The following is a 23,451-nucleotide window of genomic DNA, read 5'->3' as shown; positions in this document are numbered from 1 at the left end:
GTAGTCTAACATAAATGTAAATGCTGTGATTTGATTATTTTAATAAACCATGTAACTTGGATGGATCCGATGCTGGCGTGACCACAGTGCACACGTCTGATATCGCTCGCAGTGGTCCAAGGGACCGCTCAGGGAGTTTGTGTGAGACGTGTGAAAAATTAGAGGGAACATTGCTCATCAGGCGAGCTGGAATCACATTTTTACCAAACACTCAGACTCAGGAGATTTCCTCTACATTTGATTGGATTTCACTTTTTATTCTGATTTTACTCATTCAAATGTTTTCCACACTTTCAGTGCTCAGAGTTGAGTTGAAGGTAACCATGGTAACCGTGAGTCTGTTGCTTTGATCCTCATTTTTCTGATGACTTTGAGAACTTAGTGCTGGAAATGACTCACTGCTGCTGGACATCAACACTCACTGAAGGTGGACACTGATCATGAGACCCAGTCATGTGGTACTGACTGATGTTCTCCAGTGTACTCCATTACTGACAGCAGATCCTAATGAAAAAGTACTGATGTGTTCATTAAAGAGCTTCAAAGTGATTGATGGAAACAGTCCAATGTAAAGCAGGAGAGTGTGAAGCATCACAGTGGAACATCACAACAACATTCACACAAAGTTCAAAGTGTAGAAAAACACAAAGTCAAATATATGAAGCCAGAATCCAAAGTCAAACAGCTTCTGGCTCAATATCATCCTCATTCATCACAAACTCATTTTGTCCATGAAAGAAAAAACATGTGAAGAGTTGAACTAAGAAAGGAGGTCCTGTTCAAACAGCACAAACACACATGAAGACAAAGCTTTGTGTTTGTAACACTGAACACATGTGACACTTTCTCACAGCTGAGTGTGTTCCAGTAAAGTGTGAGCAGCACAAACACAATCAGAGTTTGTCTCTGTCAGCTTTCAGTGAGTCACATTTAGTGTTGGCAGCGTAGTGTTGACATGATGGCAGACTGCCACAGATCACTTCTGAGGAAAGAGGAGGCGTTCAGCTTCCTCATAGTTTCACACCTGCATGAAGCAGCCTCACCCTGACAGCTTCAAATCACTGTGTCAGCTGATCACTTCCTGTCCTGTGATTGGCTGAGCTTCAGGCCTTCTCTCAGTCAAACTGGAAACAGGGATTGAGACAGTGTGAGGGTTTGTGGAGTGCCACAGTGCTGTAATGAATACTGTAGTGGAAGAAGTTCTTTCACACTCTTCATCCTGGAGCTGCTTTATGTCCATGATCTGCATGGAAACACATCTATGGAGAGGAAATCCAGCTGCTGAGGGTCACATCTGCATCATTGTAGCTACAGTGGATGTTTCAGTGTCAGGACTGAAGGTGGAGCTTTGTGCGTGTCAGGGTGAGGCCGCAGCAGCCGCCTCCAACCGGAGCACTCGGGCGTGAAACTAGGAGGAAAGCCGACGTCCTCCTCTTTCCTCAGAAGTGATCTGTGGCCGGCCGGACTTCATTCCACAGATGTGCTTTAACAAAGTGTGAAGCTGAACTCTGAGCTGTGACAGTGTGAGCAGTGTGAGAGTGTCAGTAGATGATCAGCAGAGGAAAGTGAGAGCTGCTGTGAGCTGATGTCCTGAAGGGCTTTTAAAGAGTCTCTGAGTTTGACAGGAACATGAAGATGTTTGTGGTGTTTGTGATCCTCCTGCACGGTAAGTACACCTTCCTCTCTCTGCTCTCTCATCATCATCTCTCTCTTTAATGTGTTGAAGTGCAGCAGGAGGAGATTTCCATCAAACACTGGATTCTGATTTAGATCAAACTAACAATCCAAAGCAGCTCACATGTCACAGTACAGAGGAGATATTTTATTTCAGGCAAACATAAAAATAATCATAGGAAAGTGTTTAAACATGCATTTTAACAAATTTGTAATGTACCCGCTTTAATAGCCACCTAGCTTAATAGATTCTGATGATTAAGGAGACCGGAATGTACTTTAGACATTTTTGGCTCACTACCTATTTCGTGACTTTAAATATATTATCTCCCCTAAACAATAAAAGACATAAGGAGAGAGAGTCAAGGATACATATTTTGAGAAAGTGTGAAAGGGGAAGGAGTTAGGGAATGATAAATGAAGGGCAGTGGATCAAACCCCTTTGAAGTACATGAGAGAGAGCGTTTGACTGAAAACTTACCAATGTTATTGTTTTCCAGCTATAATTAAAACTTTCTCTGCATTTCACTCAGTTATGTTCTTACAGTGATGTGCTGAGAATATGAGTAAAATGGGAGCAGGACCTTGTTATCTCACCCATCCTTACACTGACATTATAATTCAGTAATCTATAACTCAGTGATTCTGATTAATCTCAGAAACGGAGACCAGTTACAAACTTGAATAAAGGTTCTTGACATGACAGCTTCACCGTCTCACAAAAGACAGAGACGGGACATCTTAAGGAGATATTTGGCCTGCAGACAGGAGCAGCAAGGAATCAAACCACCAACCTTCGGATTAGTGGGGGCAGTGCTCTACTTCTTGAACCACAACATAATCATTGCATAACTGTGATATAGCAAAACTAGAAGAAGTGAAGGTGGTTTGAAGTTCTCAGATAAATCTAAACAGTTAGGATAAAGAATCCATAAATAGAAGGCAGACAGGTGGCAAACACTGGAGATTAGTGAGGAGCTTCATCATACAGGATGCTGATTTCCTCTGATCCAGTGAAACATGCTGCATGTAAATATTCAGTGGAAGGAGCAGCAGGTTCAGTTTCCTCTACAGAAAAGTCTCCATTATGTGAGATGAGCTGCAGCTCAGCAGCAGCAGACTCTCATGGAGGAACAGGTGAAGGTGCTGATGAACTCTGACTAAAGGGAAATCCTCTGAACATGAACGTAGTCGGCCTGTGAGACCAGAATGTTAAACTTCCTGACATCCCCTCTAATGTGCATGCCACATCAGAGGGGGAGAGAGTCAGAACAGAATAATATGACACTCTCAGTCTTCCTGAACTCTATAGGTGATTTATTTTCTCTGTCATGTCTGTTTGGAGCTTCAGCTCCCAGCTTGCTCGTTGGTACATTATGTTAGTGTGGAAAATGCTCAGCCTGTGTCTTTACAAAATCAGCTTCATTCTTTAAACTCTTTAAAGAACATCATCTTCCTCCCTCTTATCAGACTGATCCATCACTCCAGACCAGCCTCATTTCTTTCTTTCTCTTTGTTGATCATGATGATGTTTTCTTTAAATAAACCATGATCTGGACCTGACACAGTATATACTTGTAATAAGGAGTTTTAATAATGAGAGTAGAGCTACAGGATAGCGCTAAAGTTTTGGCTCACAGGTTTCAGTCATGTACCCACCAATTACCAACTAATGCTGAGAAAATTGCTCGTTCTCTTTCAAAATAAATAAACACTACTAGAAGCATCACAAGCACATGTGGCGCAAAATGGTTTGGACTAACTAAAAATCCAGCAGAGTTTGGACTTTTAGTTTGACATTTTTGTGTGATGGACTTCCTGCCTCTTCCTTTTTTATCTGTGTTTGTTAAAATGTTGAATGTTTCTGTCGTTCTGTCTCCTGGTTTCTGTAAATGTGTCTAAACTTGATCTTTACCTGAAACTGACTCATGGAATCACTGGTTGTGTGTCCTCAGTTTCCCAGCATGCCTCAGCTGTGGAGCTGTATGAGGGGGACTCGTTCACTCTGCCCTGTCAGTTTGACACTTTACTACTGGATGACCCGACAGTGGTGTGGAGTCGCTCCGACCTCAGTCCTCCAACCGTCCACCAGCGTCAGCTTGAAGGAGACGAACTGAAAGATCAAAACCCAGTTACAGCGGCCGAACATCCATGAAGACTGACGCTCTGGAAACTGGAGACCTCAGCCTGAACCTGACCAACCTCCAACAGTCTGACAGCGCCACCTACACCTGCTCCATCAGAGACCTTAAATTTGGCTCAGAGAGACTGGGAGATGTACAGCTGCAGGTCAAAGGTCAGCAACAAACACCTGTTGTAGATACATTTATTTTATAACTACATGCTTTGCATACATTTTACTTCTGAATAAGTATGTTGACTCAAAATATCTTAGCTTGAAGTATATTCAGTAAAATATATCATTACATTCAGTCAGAGGTCAAAGGTCATGTTGTTCTTTGTGTTTCTCCACAGAACGGTTTCCATCCTGGGCCAAAGCTCTCCTGGTTCTCCTGGTTCTTGTTCTCATTGTCTCTGGAGGTCTTTTATTTTATTTCCGGCAGTATTTCATGTCAGGTGAGTGTCTCCTACTACACTACCCATAATGCCGATGGTTAGCAGGTGTCCTCTGGTGGCTCCTTGACTGTGGCTCACACAAACTTGTTCCAGAAGTTGACTCAGTCATTGATCAGTGAAACAGCTCCACAACATGACTTTACTAAACAGTGTGTGTGCTTCACTGCATTGATCTGACACAGAGGCTGCATGTGGACAAGCTGTTCTTCTTCTGTGGTGGTAAACAGCAGGCTGACATGGAAACATGTGCTGACAGTAAATGTTGCAGCAGCTTCAGTAAATGTTCCTCCTTGAGTTGTGCTCAGTCATGTGTTGGAGAGCTTCAGATGTTCAGAGCAGACACATGAGATCTTCATGGTTTCTGTGCTGATGTGTGTGAGACATGGCCGACTGTGGAGGCTCAGTCTGTCTGTGCTTCTGCTCTTCATCCAACATGTCTCAATGTTGTTGTTTTGAAAATTTTTAGGGCAAAATACAATCAGCTAATTTTTTTCTGAATTTAACAGCAATTGCATGCCATGCAGATCTTTGTCTTTTAGACATGCCTGTAAATAACTGATCCTAGATCAATCTAAGTGGGTTTCATCAGCATAGCAATGGAAATATATGTTATTTTCTCATAATATTGTCTAAAGGAGGCATGTATAATGTAAAAAATATTGATCCCAGCAAAGAACCATGTGGAACTCCATGACTAATTTTTACTTGAGCAAATAAGATTAAAACCAATAGAATTCCTTTAAAATCCACAGCATGTTCTAATCTCTGCAGCAAAATATTGTGACTGACGTATCGAAAACTGCACTGAGGTCTAACAGGACAAAATAATTTCAATGGATGAGGCCATAAGATTATTATTAGAAACCTTCCATGTTGTAAAAGGAGCTTTGAGTAGAAAAGCGCTATATAAGATCTCCAAAAGTTGAATCTGTTCATCTGGACGTAGCGTTTTGTGGGAGAAACGTTTCGTCACTCATCCAAGTGACTTCTTCAGTCTCAGCTGACTGCAGGTTTCCCCAAACCTTATAAACAGTACATTTGCATAATGACTGAAACCAGCCCACTGAAGGAACAATGGGCTGTGAGGTCAGTTCCTTAATCATAATTATGCAAATTCTCATGACCATTGATCAACAATCACTGACCAAAACCCACTGATCAAAGAACACTGATCAATGGCCATGAGTACCATTCACAGAGAGTTGGGGAATGGCTGCAATCACAGCATTGTAAGATGGCGAAAGATGTACCCTGACGAGGTAGCTCTTCTGTGTTGTGCCATCTGCTTCGCTAGAGGTTGTTTGGTTTCCCCGATGTATAAATCCTGGCAATCCTCCTGGCACTTAACAGCGTACACTATGTTACTCTGTTTGTGTTGGGGGACCCGATCCTTGGGGTGGACCAGTTTTTGGCGCAGCGTATTTTGGGGTTTAAAAGCCACAGAGACGCGGTGTTTAGAAAAAATGCGTCTCAACTGTTCCGATACTCCTGACACATATGGGATCACTACAGGTTTTCGCCTGGGCAGCGGTTGTCCTTCTCTCCTGGATCGGCTGGAGCTTTCTTTAGGTGTCTTTCCAGCTTTGACAAAAGTCCAGCTGGGATAACCACATTTACTCAGGGCCTTCTTGATGTGCTGTTCTTCTGCCTCCCTGGCCGCTGTGTCAGTGGGGATGGTGTTCGCTCTGTGTTGTAGCGTCCTGATGACACCCAGTTTGTGCTCCAGTGGTAGATGAGAGTTATGATGGATGACTCCATTTCATGTACCATTTACAATTCACTACAGCTCATGTTGTGCTTTGTTGTCCTCTCAGTTTACCAGGTGGAGGTGGATTCAGGGGTGGAGTCTGTCCAGCTTATCTGCAAAACTATAGTTTGCCTGCCTAAAGATGCTAAAGTGGAGTGGAAGGACAAAAACAACAGGGAGGTCCATGTGTATCAGAATGGCTCTTACCAGAAGGAAGAACAGCACCAGGTTTACAGAGACCGAACGAAGATGAAGAAAAACTTAGTTCCTGGAGACCTCAGTCTGACCCTGAAATACCCCACTGATGGAGACACAAACACCTACACCTGCACCGTCTACAGCAGGGAGGGAAACATCCTGCTGAAGAAACAAGTGGAGCTGAAAGTCAGAGGTCAGTGCTGTAGATACAGGTCAAGGGGCAGCACGGTGGTTAGCACTGTTGCCTCACAGCAAGAAGGTCCTTAGTTCAATTCCACCATCAGGCTGGGGTCTTTCTGTGTGGAGTTTGCATGTTCTCCCCGTGTACTCTGGCTTCCTTCCACAGTGAAGATGAATGTGAGTGCGAATGGTTGTCTGTCCCTGTGTGTTAGCCCTGCCTAACACCCAGGTCACCAGTGTACCCCGCCTCTCGCTCTATGACAGCTGGGATAGGCTCCAGCAACCCCCGCGACCCTGAAAAGGATAAGCGGAAGAGAATGGATGGATGGGAGTAACACTATGCAGTATATTCAGTTTTAGCATTTATATTCACTGTTGACTGTAACTACGCTCAAAGTGTTAATGCTTATTTTAATATTATTTTATTTTAATATTATATCTTATTTTAATAAACAACACTGTCATATGCAAAACTGGGTTGGCACTTGGGGTGGCAAGGGATCATTTTAGGGTGGCACTTGCCACGACCATGCCACCCTTCTAGATCCGCCCCTGGGCCCTTTCACATCTGACGCTGCATGCGCTGTGCTCACTGCTAACTAGAGCGAAGGACCCAAAATTTGTGTTGAGCTGGCTGGTGCGCTCTGCTTCTACGTCACTTTTACGTACAAGCTGAGCTTTGCTCGGCGCAGTGGGAAACCGTTATTGCGTGGCACAAACAATAGACACATGGGTCTGAAACATGGGTTTCAGTGCAGTGCAGCGCAGCTGCAGTGCGTGCTGGATCTGATGTGTTAGGGCCTTTACCTCACCCCCTGCAGATTTACTCAAACAACTGGTAAATTAGATGACTGGAAAACAGAAAGCGTAGCCCTAAACAGAAGCCCCCAGTGCACCACCACCACCTGGTTTATGAATGTAATTGTTTTTCCCCACGTGGCGACACACCTGCGGGGGATCAAACTCTGGCAATTGGCAATTCTATTCTGAGACATGTGAAGCTAGAGACACCAGCAACTCTAGTCAGTTGTCTTCCAGGAGCCAGAGTAGGTGACACTGAGGGAAATTTTAAACTGCTGGCTAAGGATAAATGTAAATTCAGTAAAATTATAATATATATCAGCAAGGGCAGACATACTGCGGTGGCATGGAGTGGTATTTGCCACCCTAAAATAATATCTAGCCTAGCTGTAATAAGCATTGAACATGAATTCTAAAACTGAATATATTGCATAATGTTACCCTTCCTTTCTTTGAAAAATAGCCCATAGCGTCCCCTAGAAACTGCTTTATTACTTGTTGTCAATAGCAACTGACACCTATGCTTGGTGCCAGAGCACATCTTGAGTGAACACCTTGTACACACACTTTGAAATTGTGGTATGAATTAACCCAAAAAAGCTGAAAAAATAGGTTTCAGTTTCAGATAAAAAATATATTAATTTGTTCATGACAGTGCAGATTTTGGACTTTTTTGTAAGTAAGTACATAAAATTCATTTATACAGCACTTTTCACAGATAAGAATCACAAAGGTGTGTCTCAATAAAACCAGAAATATAAATAAAATAATAATATAAAACAATGAGTTGAAAACATCAAAAACTAATTAATTAAAAACCTTGTCTGTATAGAAATGTTTCAGCTGCTTTTTAAAAGAGTCTGTACAGTGTAAAGACAACAGAAAAGAATTCCACAACCTTGGTGCGACTGCCTGAAAAGGCTGATCCCAATGTCTTTTGAACCAAGTAAGTGGGGTCAACAGTAACCTCTGACCTGAAGACCTTGGGAAGAAGCATAAGGTTTCAGTTCGTCAGAGATAAACTGGGGAGCTTCACTAAGTAAAAGTTTTAGTTAAAACTAAAAATTTAAAATGAAACCTAAAATGGCAATCAATATGTGATCTTTTTCTAGTTGCAGTTAAAAGTCTTGCAAAAGTATTCTTTAAAGTATGAAGACAATCCAAAACTGATTTGTTGAAACAAGTAAAACCTCTTACAGTAATCCAAACAAGAAGAGATAAATGATAAAAACAGTTCTGGACCAGTTGTTGGAGTGATTCTCAAGCTACTTTAATCAAAGTTTGTGACAGACACCCATGATTGGTCTCTGTCTTAAACAAGACAATTTATAAAACTCAGAAGCTTTAAAAGATTTGAATTGAATGAAGAATTAAATGTCACCAGCATAGAGATGATGAGAAGTATCGTTTGTATAAATGTAAGCATCTAAAACACTTTTGAATATATTTCTGTGGAAAGGACCACGAACTGACACACTGGCTGTTTTTATTTCCTCTTTATTTACAACACACACTGTTGACAGTTTTTTGGTTTTCAGGTTTGGCACCCATGCATGCAGCGTCTGAGCTGCACTCCAACACACACTGTCCACTCTCAGCTCCGGCCTCACTAAATCACACAAAGGAGAGAGACACAGCTCGTTACCTAAACGTCACACACCTGTTCCACCAACCTCCTGGCCCTACCCCTTCAGCTCACTGCACCACCCCTCCCTGCAGCTGATCCACGGACCACACCCCGTCACACACACCCCCAACGCCTGACTGAGGCCGGGAGGCATCTGGCTGAACCTAATCCCCACCTGCAAGCAGAGAGGAAATCTGCTCCCACGGCCTATGGACCACCTTGAACTTAAAAGGCTGCAAAGCCAGTTACCAGTGATTCAGGCATTGGCATCCTTCATGCAGTGGAGCCACTGTAGTGGGGCGTGTTCTGAGCAGAGGGTGAATGAGCGTCCCAGAAGGTAATAATGAAGGCAGTCGGCTTCCCACCGGATGGCCAGGCACTCCTTCTTTATAGTGCTGTGTACCCTACCTTGTGCTGTTCCCCTCCTGTCAGCTTCCGGCTGATGTAGAGTACAGTCATGTAACTCTTCTATTGACCCATTTTTAGCCTTTCAGACAATTCCCTCTGAGCGATTTGTCTCTTTTGTTCGGGAAGCCTATAGGGCCGTGAACGCACCATCACGCCAGGCTGCGTTTCAAAATGATGCTCGTTGAGAGACAGCTGGGCAGGGGGGGGAGAACACATCTGCAAACGGCTGCTGCAACGTGGCAACATCCGCTCTCTCAGTCTGTGTGAGATGGCCATCACAGTGGAGGGAGGCAGGAATGGTGGAATTTGGCACCTCTGGCCCCAACTCATCTCTGTCCTTAACCAGGCTCACCAGAGATACGGTTTCAGCCTCTCTCCATGCTTTAAGGAGGTTGAGGTGATAAATCTGTGTGGCTCCTCCCCTGTCCGACATGTCATCGCAAGCCTGCTCCAGTGGGAGCAGAGCCGGTGGGACCTCACTCAAAGGACCCTTGGTGCACAAGGATCGGTGTACATTCCGTGTCCAACAAAGCATGGCGTATACCCCCTTGAATCCTTACCGGAATACTGAACATCTCTCTTGGACCGGGGGAGGGCAACGCAGATCACCTGACCCACCTCCATCAGCGGGCACTCCCGCCTCAGGTATCCGGGCCACCCGCATTTCCAGGACTCCTGCCCCGGCATCTGTGCCGGCTTTCATGACTCGGGTGCAGCCCATTCTCGTCCCTGAGAAGGTAGAACGGACAGAAACGGGTTAGTGAGGTGTGGTGCAGGAGCCTGCTCCACCAGAGTAGATGCAGCAATGGCTCAGATAGTTAAATGGAGAAACCTTTTGAATACAAGCGCGCTCACGCACACAGGTGTTCACAGACACACACTACATTCTTTGGCTGCTGCCTCAAAGCATACTGTGCGTTATCGGTCTTGTGTGCTGCTCAGTAACATTCAATATTTATTATTTACTGTTACTTATACTTATATTGTTGCTGTGGTTTCCCTAATGTTTTCTTTTTGCTTCTTTTCTTCTTTTTTTTCCAGCAAGTGATCTAGCGGATTTTTAGTGTCTTTTCTCACTGTCCCTCTTCCCCTCTGTTTTTCTTTCCCTCGCCTTTTCCTGAACTTCTCTCGTCTACGTCTTTCCCTTTCCTATCCCCCAGTTATGTCTTTTCCATTTGTATTAACTTAAAAGATGAAATAACAACAACAAAAAAAAAAAAAAAAAGATCAATCAAGTAGACCAGTATGGCAAAGCTATAATTATCCACAAAAGTTTTTCCTCCCCATTGTCGCCAAAGTGCTTGGTCATAGGGGTTCATATGGTTGTTGGGTTTTTCTCTGTATGTATTATTGTAGGGTCTACCTTACAATTTAAAGCGCCTTGAGGCAACTGTTGTTGTGATTTGGCGCTATATAAATAAAATTGAATACAATTGAATATAAAAATACAATTGAACTGAATTGAACAGTCTGTTCACTGCTTTCTTCCTGTCAGTCTTCATCTTTCTGCTGCGTCTCCTCTTCACACTGACCACTTTCTATCTAACAGTGAGCTCCCAGTGAAGCAGCAGCATTCAGCCTGTTAGAGTCAACACAAATGTCTCCATCCAAGCTCATGTTGTGCTTTGTTGTCTTCTCAGTCCTCCAGGTGGAGGTGGATTCAGAGGTGGAGTCTGTCCAGCTGCCCTTCAATACCACACTTCACCTGCCTGAAGATGCTAAAGTGGAGTGGATAGACAGTGATGGTTTTAAAGTCCATGTGTATGAGAACGGCTCTGACCGGCCTGAGGAACAGGACAAGGCTTATGAAGAACGAGCAAAAATGAATGAAGACCTGCTGAAAACTGGAGACCTCAGTCTGACCCTGAAATACCCCACAGATGGAGACAACAGGACCTACACCTGCACCATCTACAGCAGGGAGAGAAACATTCTGATGAAAAGAAAGGTGGAGCTGAAAGTCAGAGGTCAGTGCTGTAGATACAGATCAAAGGTCAGAGGTCATGTAGGGGTTTATTCTTTGAAAGCGTTTAGTTTGAATCGATTTACAGGTCATTCAAATAAAATAAACTCTTTTATATTTTTAGCGAAAGGCAAAAATATCAGGCGGAGCAACTGTGAGTTTAAATGAACAGACATGCCACCTTCTTCAGCAAACTTTGACAACAATGCGTATCTCTAAGTGTTTCCTTGGGTCCTGGAAGCTGCTTGCATCAAGATATTCGATGATGGTTTCATGACGAAAGATTTGGCTTTATTAAAACATTTGAAATCTAATACGTGCCGACTATTTGAACACCTTCGAGTTCCAAGACAAGTTGCCAGAGAACCTGAACATTAAATTGGTGAGCTGGCCCAAGCTGTGATCTTCCAGCCTTCAAAGCAGTTTAACATAAACGGGCGGACGGGCGATCCAAGATGGCGCCAGTGTGTACGGCAAGCCGTCTCTGGATCCGTCTTCCTGAGTGTTGTTTACTCTTTGCCTTACTATTTTCTATATGCTTTCCGGATGTTACTGCTCTAATTGCCTATGATCGACAAACTCTTTTAAATCTTCGACCCTTGAATCATCAAAAGCCGGATCTATATTGGAACTTAGGGAATTTTTCCCAGTCTCGAACGGATACTTCCGCCTGCACATACTACCTGCCTTTTTTTCCACCACACAAGAAACGACATAGTAAACGGGGTAAACGGAGTGGTTTTCGCGTTCGTATTAAAGCCTATTTAAAAGCACATGAAGTGATTAATTACCGCTCCATCATAGACCTCTTGCGGCCCTCCCAGTATACTTTCAGACTGTGTCGCCATCGATGGATTCGCTATGCTGGCCAGCAAGCCCACTCGGTCCTACCAGTTGAGTGCCCACCTGTATGGAGCTGGAAGCGGGTCTCTGGAGGAGGTGTGGATCACAGCAATCTTCGCCGGCTGGGACGCGCTCCTAGTAGCGTCAACGTGGCTACGCTTCAAATGGCTCTGCTAAATACTAGGTCACTGGTGAACAAGTCCTTCGTTGTAAACGACTTTTTTCTCGCCTCAAGGCTGGACGTCCTGTTTCTAACGGAGACCTGGATTCGCCCCGGTGAGTCCTCTTCCTTTTCGGAACTTCTTCCACTGGATTGTGCTTTCTTTAACTCTCCTAGGACCGTGGGCAGGGGTGGAGGGCTAGCCTCGGCTTTTAGAAGTAAATTCCAAGTGCGGCAACTGCCTCCTGCCTCGTATTCCAGCTTTGAAGTACAACTACTGGAGCTGTCCGGTTCCCCCCAGACTCTCTGTGCGGTGGTGTATCGACCTCGGAAGCGCAACAAGGATTTTATCCGTGAATTTGCTGATCTTTTAGGATTTATCTTTTTAAATTATGATCGTGTTCTTATTTGTGGTGATTTTAACATTCATATATGCTGTGAGGCGGACCTGTTTGCTAAGGACTTTCTTGCCCTTATTGACTCTTTTAATATCATTCAGTGGGTGAGAAAATCAACCCACACTAAAGGGCATATGCTGGACTTGGTTTTGTCGTATGGACTGGATATTTGCATCACGGACATTAATGATGCTGGGATTTTGGACGATTTCCCAGTTATGTTTGATGTTCAGTTATGCAATATGGAACTGAACTCTGAGGGTTCACTGAGCCTATCGCGTCTGATTAATTCTGAGGATGTCGCCCTTTTCTCTGTGGCCTTTGCTAACTCTGTCTGTTACGATGACATCAGTAATGCACCTCTCTCAGTTGATGGCGTAGTCAACTCTTTTATTTCTACATGTTCTTCTATTTTGGACACTGTGGCTCCAGTAAAGACTAAACGCCGTAAAACCTCTCGACAACTCTGGCTAAATGAATCCACCCTCGCTCTTAGATGTGAATGTCGTCGAGCTGAGAGGAGATGGAAAAAAAAACTTCAGGTGTCCCTTGACATCCTGCATATGAGCCGGTCTAAATTTCAGAAGGCTGCCAAAATGGCAAAAACTTCTTTTTTGTCGAACATTATTGCAACTAATAGTCACAATCCTCGAGCTCTGTTCAAAATCTTTAACTCAGTGGTTAATCCCTGCTCTGATGTTTCAATGGGTGCCTCCCCAGCCCTCTGCGAAAAATTTCTAAATTATTTTATAGATAAAATCTCAGTGTTAAGGGCCCCACATTCTCCGGTAGTAAATCAAGCCCCAGTTTCCGAATGTTCAACGGTTTTTCAACAGTTTGAACCTGTGTCATTCTCGACTTTAAAGGAAATAATTAATAACCTGAGAAGCTCAAATTCTCTGCATGACATTATTCCTTCTCGTATCATTAAGGATGCATTGAATACAATCGGGTCCTGTATCTTATTTTTAATGAACTCATCACTGTTATCTGGCTATGTTCCGACTGTCTTTAAACATGCAGTCGTGCAACCTGTTATCAAGAAAAGCCGCCTTGATCGTAACACTCTAGTAAATTACAGGCCGATTTCTAAACCCCCTTTCATGTCAAAAATTTTAGAGAAAATAGTGCTTCAGCAACTACAGACCCACTTAGAGAGAAATGGTATAAGTGATAAATTCCAGTTTGGATTTAGACCGCGTCACAGCACCGAAACTGCCCTACTAAGAGTTTTCAATGACCTTCTTCTAATCGCTGACTCTGGGTGCTCTGCGGTCTTGGTTCTGTTGGATTTGACTTCAGCCTTTGACACGGTTGACCATGATATCCTTTTGGCAAGGTTGGAACAAGTACTAGGCCTTAAAGGAAATGTTCTATCATGGTTTAAATCATATTTTTCTGAGAGGTCGTTCTCTGTCATGATGGGAAAATATTCCTCTTCTTCTGCCCTTTTTCGCTGTGGTGTGCCCCAGGGCTCGGTATTGGGTCCTGTGTTGTTTTCTCTGTACATGCTGCCCTTGGGCTCCATTTTTGAAAAACATAATGTCTCTTTTCACTGCTATGCTGATGATATTCAAATCTACCTCCACCTGACTGGGGATGTTTCATCTTCACTACATCCTCTGTTTGATTGTCTGAGGGATGTCAAAGAATGGTTATCACATAACTTTCTTACTTTAAATGAAAAGAAGACAGAAATTATTGTTTTTGATAGAAATATGCCTCTGGGACAACTGACTGGCACACTCGGGCCTGTTGCTTACCACCTCACTGATGCTGCTAGGAATCTTGGAGTTTTCATGGATAGTTCCTTCAAACTAGATAAACAGGTGTCTACTTTGGTAAAAACCAGCTTTCACCAACTACGCCTACTTTCTAAGGCTAAACCTTATATACCACACAAAGATCTGGAGAAACTCATTCATGCTTTCATCACTTCAAGACTGGATTATTGTAATTCTCTCTACTTGGGCCTACAATCTTCTCTACTTCAGCAATTGCAGCTGGTCCAAAATGCCGCAGCACTTCTCTTGACTGGCACTAGAAAGTATGATTCTATCACCCCTGTTCTGGCCAACTTACACTGGCTTTCTATTAAATATCGAATTGATTTAAAAATTTTATTGTTTACGTATAAAATCCTAAACAATATGGCACCTGACTACCTAGCTGATCTCCTCTGTCTGTATAGCCCTCAGAGAGCACTAAGATCATCGGGCCAACTGCTCTTAGTGCAACCTAGGTCTCGGCTGAAGACCAGAGGAGACTGTGCCTTTGCCGTTGCCGCACCCAGGTTATGGAATACTCTTCCTCTTCATATTCGCGCATCAGATTCCATTCAGTCTTTTAAATCACATCTACAAACGTATTTGTTTAACCTGGCAAGACAGAGTCCAGTCTGTCTTCCTATACTTCTGCCAATCTGGTGGTTCTGCTGGCTGGGAGCCGGGAGGGGAGAGAGTTCAGCAGTCTCACAGCCTGGTGGATGAAGCTGTTGGTGAGCCTGGTAGTGCGGGAGCGGAGACTTCTGTATCTCTTTCCAGAGGGCAGGAGGCTGAACAGACAGTGCGCGGGGTGGGTTGCATCGTTGACAATTGTGATGGCTTTGCGGGTGAGGTGGGTGGTGTAGATGTCTTGCAGGGAGGGGAGTGGTACACCAACTATCCTCTCAGCTGTTCTCACAATGCGTTGTAGAGCTTTCCTGTTATAGTCAGTGCAGCTACCGCCCCACACAGAGATGCAGCTGGAAAGGATGCTTTCAATGGTTCCTCTGTAGAATGTGGTCAGGATGGGTGGTGGAGCACTTGCCCGCTTGAGTTTGCACAGGAAGTAGAGGCGCTGTTGTGCTTTCTTGGCCAGTGATGCTGTGTTGGTGGTCCAGGAGAGGTCCTCACTGATGTGCACCCCCAGGAACTTGGTGCTGCTCACCCTCTCCACCGCAGCGCCGTCGATGGTCAGTGGGGGGTGACAGGTGTGGCCTCTCTGGAAGTTGACAATAATCTCCTTGGTCTTGCTAACATTTAGCAGGAGGTTGTTGTCTCTGCACCACGTTGTCAGGAGCTCAACCTCTTTCCTGTAGTGGGTCTCATCACCCTTGGTGATGAGCCCCACCAGCGTTGTGTCGTCCGCAAACTTCACAAGGTGGTTGGAGCTGTAGGTTGGTGTGCAGTCATGTGTCAGCAGGGTGAAGAGCAGAGGACTGAGCACACAGCCTTGTGGAGCTCCCGTGCTCAGGGTGATGCTGTTTGAGACCTTGTTGCCCACACGCACCGCTTGAGGCCTCTGGCTGAGGAAATCCAGCAGCCAGTTGCAGAGGGAGGTGCTGAGGCCCAGACTGTCCAGTTTACAGATGAGTTGTTGTGGTATTATGGTGTTGAATGCTGAGCTGAAGTCTATGAACAGCATTCTCACATATGAGTCTTTCTTGTCCAGATGAGTTAGGGCTGGGTGGAGTGCAGAGCAGATTGCATCCTCTGTGGATCGTTTCGCTCTGTATGCGAACTGGTATGGGTCCAGGGTGGGAGGCAGGGTGGATTTGATGTGTGACATGACTAGTCGTTCAAAGCACTTCATAATAATGGGTGTCATTGCCACGGGGCGGTAGTCATTGAAACAGGCTGGGGATGATTTCTTTGGCACAGGTATGATGGTGGCAGTCTTGAAGCATGATGGGACAGTGGCTTGCCTCAGGGAGATGTTAAAGATGTCTGTGAAGATATCCTTGAGCTCCTCTGCGCAGTCTTTCAGCACACTACCAGGGATGTTATCTGGACCCGCTGCTTTCCGGGCGTTGATGGTGATGAGTGTCCTCTTCACGCTGGCAGCAGACAGGCACAGGGGCTGGTCGTGTGGAGGTGGTGGTGTTTTCTGTGGACGTGTGTTGTTCTGTGCTTCAAATCGTGCAAAGAAGCTGTTCAGGTTATTGAGCAGAGTGGTGTCGCTCTCACAGCTACGCGCTGCAGGCTTGTAGTCTGTAATAGCCTGGATGCCTTGCCATAGGCTTCGTGCGTCCTTGCTATCATTGAAGTGGGAGGTTATCTTGTGTGTGTAGTCCTGTTTCGCTTTCCTGATGCCACGGGACAGGTTGGCTCTCGCTGTTCTCAGGCCTATTTCATCCCCAGCTCTGAAGGCCTTGTCTCTGGCCTTCAGCAGCCTGTGGACATCTCCTGTTAGCCATGGCTTCCGGTTGGCTAGAGTTGTGATACTTTTCATTTGTGTAACATCATCAATGCATTTGGTGATGTATGAGCTCACCGTGTCTGTGTACTCCTCAATGTCTATGATGTTATTGTAGGTGGCTGCTTCCTTGAATATGTCCCAATCAGTTGACCCAAAGCAGTCTTGAAGAGCAGAGGTGGCCTCCTGTGGCCACACTCTTACCTCTTTCATAACAGGTTTGATGACCTTCACTCTCTGTCTGTATGCTGGCATTAGCATAACAGTGAGGTGATCAGAGGTGCCGATGTGGGGAGGGGATGGCTTTGTATGCTCCATTTTCCTGTGTGTAGACCAGGTCCAATATGTTGTCTCCCTTGTTGGAAAATGTACATGCTGATGAAACTTTGGGAGAACAGTTTTAAGATCAGCATGATTAAAGTCTCCTGCGAGGATGATGAAACCGTCTGGGTGTGCTGTTTGTTGCTCACTGATGGCCTGATACAGTTCGTTCAGCGCCGCATTTCTATCGCTGTTGTTGCTAGATGGAGGTATATAAGTAGCGACCAACAGGATCGAACTTATCTCCTGGGCAAGTAGAAAGGGCGACACTTCACGATCATGAACTCCGCCAGTGATGAGCAGTGTTTGCGTACTACAGGGCATCACGACACCACTGCGTCACGGATGTAAACACAGAACCCGCCACCTCGGGTCTTGCCTCCGCTCACGAGAGCCCTGTCGGCTCTGTAGCATGCTAGCTGCTCCAGTTGTATGGCCGAGTCCGGAATGTTGTCATTAAGCCATGTCTCAGTGAAAACTAGCACACAACAGTCACTTACTCTGCGATTCGCTGATCTCAGAAGTCGTATGTTATCCATTTTATTGTCCAGAGATCGTGACGTTGGCCAAGAGGATCGATGGTATGGCTGGGCGAGTTGGCTTAGCCTCGAGCCTGACTCGGACACCTCGCGCTTGCCCGCTTCCTTGTCCTAGCGCACCGCCGACGCCTCCTTGCCCGGGAGGGTAGCAGGCGAGTCCGGTGAGTTGCTAGGCCAGCTAGCAGGCTGTCGCAGAAGTCCTATCTCCCTTAGCATCTCAACGTTAGTGTTCAAAACTTGGCAAATCTTGCTTCTCCGAATGTGTAAGAGAGCCTGACGACTGTACACATATTCCGGCGTGGACTGACGAGAAACACTTGCAGAAAGACACTTACTTGGCGAACAAAACACCGCATTTTCAGGAGGCGTGAGGTCGCTGCGTCTACACAGCGCCGCCATCTTGGCGGCTACAGCTAGGCGCAAACCTAGCTGTATTGTGGCTGAACCTGACCAACGCCTATGGGTCTATCCCACAGAAACTGGTTCACCGTGCTCTAGATCTCCACCATGTCCCCAGCAAGATCAAGGACCTGATCCTGGACTATTATGACGATTTCAGGCTGAGGGTCACTTCTGGGTCATTTACTTCAGACTGGCACCGCCTTGGGAATGATATAATAACAGGCTGTACCATCTCAGTTATGCTCTTTGCCCTTGCAATGACCATGGTGGAAAAGGCTGCTGAGGTGAAATGCAGAGGGCCGCTAGCCAGGTCAGGTGTTTATCAGCCCCCTATGAGAGCCTATATGGATGATTTCACCATCACAACGTCATCAGTCCCAGGGTGCAGGTGGATTTTACAAGGACTTGAGAGACTCATCTCATGGGCAAGGGTGAGTTTTAAACCTTCCAAGTCAAGATCTTTGATACTGAAGAAGGGGAAAGTGACGGACAAGTTCCGGTTCTCAATCTCAGGAACCATAATCTCATCCATAACGAAACAGCCAAACAAGCCCAGCAAACCTCCATCTGTGGGGCAAGAGCGAGACACCTGCCTGTCCCCTGTGCTCTGGAAGAGGGACCCTAGAACACCTCCTCAGCAGCTGCTCGAAGGCCCAGGCCGATTGTTGGTATTGTTGGCAACACGACCAGGTGCTCAGAGTAATTGCTGTAAAGATTGCCTCAGCAAGCACCATCATGCTCCAAAGAAGGCAATCTCTTTCATTAAGGCTGGAGAGAAACCCCAGGTGTGTCCTCATTTAACAACCGGCCTCCTCAACACAGCCTCTGATTGGCAGGTACAGGCTGACCTGGGTAAACAGCTAAAGTTCCCACAGCACATTGTAAAAACATCCATCCGGCCAGACATAATCATTATTTCTGAGGCCTCAGGCTCCGAGCGAAGAGGCAGAGAAAGCCACAAGGTGGCTGTGGATTAATCAATCAATCAATCAATCAATCAGAACTTTATTTGTCACATGCAAGTTGCCCTGCAGTGAAATGGGCTCCCATGTGCTCCCATGGGAGGACAGCATGAGAACAGAAAACAAAAAAAACTCCTCTGCACAGAAGCACATAAATGTCCACAGCACAACATTATGGAGCACGTGACAAGCAACTGGGGTGGGTAGGGGGTGAGAATGAATCCCAAGCAAACACAGCAACCATCCTGCCCTGCAGCTATTTTCCAGCGCTGGGCACCAACCCGCCGTGTTCTCTGGGAGGGGACAAGCATCAAAGGCATTTGGGAAGGGAGAGGGGATGAGTGTGTATCAGTGTATGTGTATGTGTGTGTGTGTGTCCAGAGTTCAGCTGAGACAGTGTCCTTCGCCCTGCCAGGCTAAGTAAACAGTCTTCCAGCCAACCCAGGTGGCCTTGCATAGAATGGGAAGAACAGTCTAAACACAGTCATTATCAGGGATTTTTTGTTCGGCTCCAGCCTTGAGCCCACAGCTGGCGCCAAAGGGATAGCCACAATAAAATGGTGGTTTTCCTTTTGTGCGAACAACTCAAGAGGGCTGATTCGTGGGTAGCTACTGGTACGCAAGTCAGGGCCTGATCACCCCCCGCTGGGTCGCCTGTGCGAGGGTGTATGATGTTGCGAGACACTTGATGACGCCAGGATACATCACTGAAGATATGAACCAGTGCATCCAGGAGATGTTTCTTGCATAGTGATGTATGGAATTTCCCATGTTGTGCCTGTCAGTAAATGCAGCGCGATGTTAGCACCATGACTCCGGGCCAGAGAAAGCTATTTGAGTAGTAATTTGAGCAAAGAAGTGTTGTTCGAGTAAAGAATTGCAAAAATGAAGTGTTCTGGGAGAGCTCCGGGTCGGTCCTAGTTTTGTTAAATGTCAGAAGACATTAAATGGTGTCAGTAGAGGCCCCGGTGAGGACAAGAGACGACCATGTCCAAATTTAAGTGCATGGCTGGAGTGGAAGCAGAGGATTACGTGCTTCAGAATGGTAACTAAACTAAGTAAGGAGGACGGAGGAGTCCAGGTCTGTTCGCTAATTTATGCACTGGGTAGCAAAGCAGAAAAGATTTTCAGCTCATTTGAGTTTGAAGACATGGCACAAAGGGAAAATTTGGATGTTGTACTGAAGAAGTTCAATTACTATTTCATGCCAAGAAGAAACCTAATTCACGATTTGCCCCGTGACAGAGTGGAGGCATGTATAAGGACTCTGTTTGACTTAGCTGAGAACTGTGAGTTTGGCGACAAAAGAGATAAACACAACCATGATAGAATGGTCGTGGTCATTAGAGATAAAGAATTCTCACAGAAGTTTCAGCTCACTGCAGACCGTACACTAGCTCAAGTTATCCAGCCAACTCCCCACCAGAGTGAAGAGGCTGCTTAGCAAATTAGTCTGCAAGCAGAGACACCAGTTTCCATGATGGGGAAGAGGACCTGTGGTAGGTGACTAACACACCACGAGATACTGAAATGTACTGCCTTTAAGAGTACATACAGGAAGTGCAACAAGAAAGGACCCATGTGTGTCACACCAAAGTGGTAAATGAGGTTGCTGAGAGTAATGGACAGTTACAGTTTTTAGGGAAAGTTAGCGGAAGTGCTAGCCAGGATAAGTGGACTGTCACCATGAACATTGATGATGTTCCTCTGACATTAAAAATAGATACTGGAGCATGTGACTATTATAAGTGAACCTTTAGGATTCCCTATGGTCTACAAGCTCAGCCCTCAAGACATATGTTTTGTTGGCCCAGGAGGAAAATTTAAATTTATGGTGTGGTTTAGACGCACTACTGTCTACAAGGGATAAAGTATTCATTTCCAGTGTGTGTGATCAAAGGACAAAGTAGCAGTTTACTCAGCAGACCTGAGGCTGAAAACATGGGTTTAGTGACATGAGCGGAAAACATCAGTATGGTTTTTGCACCAGTGGATTGTTAAAAACTGAACCAGTTAAAATAATTCTCTTTTTTTTTCTTTTTCTTTTTTTTCTTTTTTTTGCCGCCTGTCCCGTTTGGTTCTTTTACCATCAGAATTATTTTCTGAAGGCAAAGAGAGAAGCCCAACGGAATTACTTTACCAAGTGGACTATCCCTGCCTTGCCGCATTGGTCCATTTGATTGACCTTTGTTGTTATTATTTATTTATTTTATTTTATTTTCAGTTGTTACAGACGGGAAAGACATGACTGGAGGGAGGGAGGTAAACAAAGACAGGGGGGAAGAGGAATAGTGATGAAGGGCAAAGAAAAGGGAAAATAAAAGGGGGGGCAAAAAAAATACATATTTTTATATATATCACCTGGATCACCCGTTGAGAGAGAAAAAAAGAGAAAACAAGCAAAAAAAACCCAGCAATATAATAAACACAACACCATCGCGATACTCTGTGTATATAGCAGTACTAAATACTAAATATTGAATATTGTTGTACAGCACGTAGGATCAACAGCGCACAGTGTGCTTTGAGGTAGGAGCCAAAAAGGGTGTAGTTTGTATCTGTGAGCACCCGTGTGTACACCTGTGCGCATGAGCGCGCTTGTATTTATGAGACGGCCTACAGGGAGGAGGTCAGCGCCCTGACCCACTGGTGTCAAGACAACCATCTCACCCTCAACGTCGCAAAGACAAAGGAGTTGATAGTGGACTTCGGAGGTGCAGAGAAGTACACACCCCATCACCATCAACAGGCGCTGCTGTGGAGAGAGCGAGCAGCTTCCGCTTCCTTGGTGTACATCTGGCTGAGGATCTTACGTGGTCAGTACACATAAACAAAACAGTGAAGAAGGCGCAGCAGCGCCTCTTCTTTCTCAGGAGACTGAAAAGATTTGGCATGAGCCCCCGCATCCTCAGGACCTTCTATCGCTGTGCCATTGAGAGCATCCTCACTGGATGCATCACCACCTGGTACGGCAACAGCACCGCTTACAACCGCAAAGCTCTCCAGAGAGTAGTGCGGTGCTCTGAACGGATAATTGAGGTGAGCTTCCCTCCTCCAGGACATCTACAGGAAGCGGTGCCTGAGGAAAGCGGGGAGGATCATCAAGGACTCCAGTCACCCCAGCCATAAACTGTTCAGACTACTTTCATCAGGAAGGAGGTTCTGCAGCATCCGGTCCCGTACCAGCAGACTGAGAGACAGCTTTTTCCATCAGGCCATCAGACTGCTGAACACTTCATAGACACCTCACCTTCACTACTGGAACTTCAACATTATGCAGTCCATACTGTATATAAATGCCACTTGTTTTGCACAATATCCAACTACAGGGCTCTAGACTAACTTTTTGCCATGGGCGCACCGGTGCGCCCAACTTTAAAAATTTAGGCGTACCGCCACAAAAGTTAGGCGCACTCAAATTTTTCAACCGCATCGCTTAACACCGCAGTTTTACATGTGCACATTTTTTGGGGGGAAATTGCAGTCCATACAGACAATATTGATTTCTAAATGATTAACTAACAATCTTGTGCTTAAAGTGCTTTGTCAATATTGTAGAAAATGTTAAACTTAATCATCATCTTGGCCTCCTCTGACGACCTGTTTGCTGCTGCCTGCTGCTGAAAGGCAGTGGGGAGAGGGGACACTTGGGCAGTGCATTTATTGCAGCATATCATGTGTTTTCTGGATACACTGCTGCTTTTTCAGCGTTCAGAGGTTGATGGCACCGTGTCAGAGCTGGCTATGAATTTCAGACGGATCAGGCCTTAACAAAAAAGTTATCAGTAGTTCTTTTCATCTTTTCTTATTACCCACAGCTACATCCACTTCTGTCAGGCCTAGGCTGCTCACTAGTGCTGGGTATCATCACTGATTTCTATAATCCATTCGATTCCGGTTCTCAAAGTCCTGATTCGATTCAATTTAGCCTCAGACACTCAGAAATATTATAATTCTGATCATTTATCAGCACTGATACACATGAGACTTCATCAGAATTGTGAACATCACAGCAGATGCCTTTGTGTCAAAGTAACTGAGAATAAAACACAGAAAAACATGAAGGAGATTTTTCTGACCTGAGTTTTTATAGCAGATAACCTTAAAATTATTCTGCAATATTCTGTAATTTTGTATAATTTTAAAAAGTTTAAATTTCTTCAGTATTGAACAGCAGAAATTAGGCTTTCTTGTCCGAGGTCATTTAAGTGAAAAAAAGAAAAAGAAAAGAAAAAGAAAAAGACAGCGCTGTAAACAACGGTAGACTGGTGGGTAATAAGCGAATGAATAATGCAGAAAACAGAGATTTGAGATGGGAAACTGTTCTTGAAGTACAGAGAGAAAGAGAGAGAGAGTGATTTTTATCATGGTGGAAGCAAAACAGCAAAAGTCAGAGGGAATTCATGACAACATTGATCAAATGTGAAGTGTAGTTTGCTGCTTCTTTTGCTGCTCGCTCGGCGAATTTTGGTTGG

Source organism: Oreochromis aureus, linkage group 3 (assembly GCF_013358895.1).
Source record: "Oreochromis aureus strain Israel breed Guangdong linkage group 3, ZZ_aureus, whole genome shotgun sequence".
Taxonomy (NCBI): Eukaryota; Metazoa; Chordata; class Actinopteri; order Cichliformes; family Cichlidae; genus Oreochromis; species Oreochromis aureus.
This window is presented reverse-complemented; position numbering follows the sequence as displayed.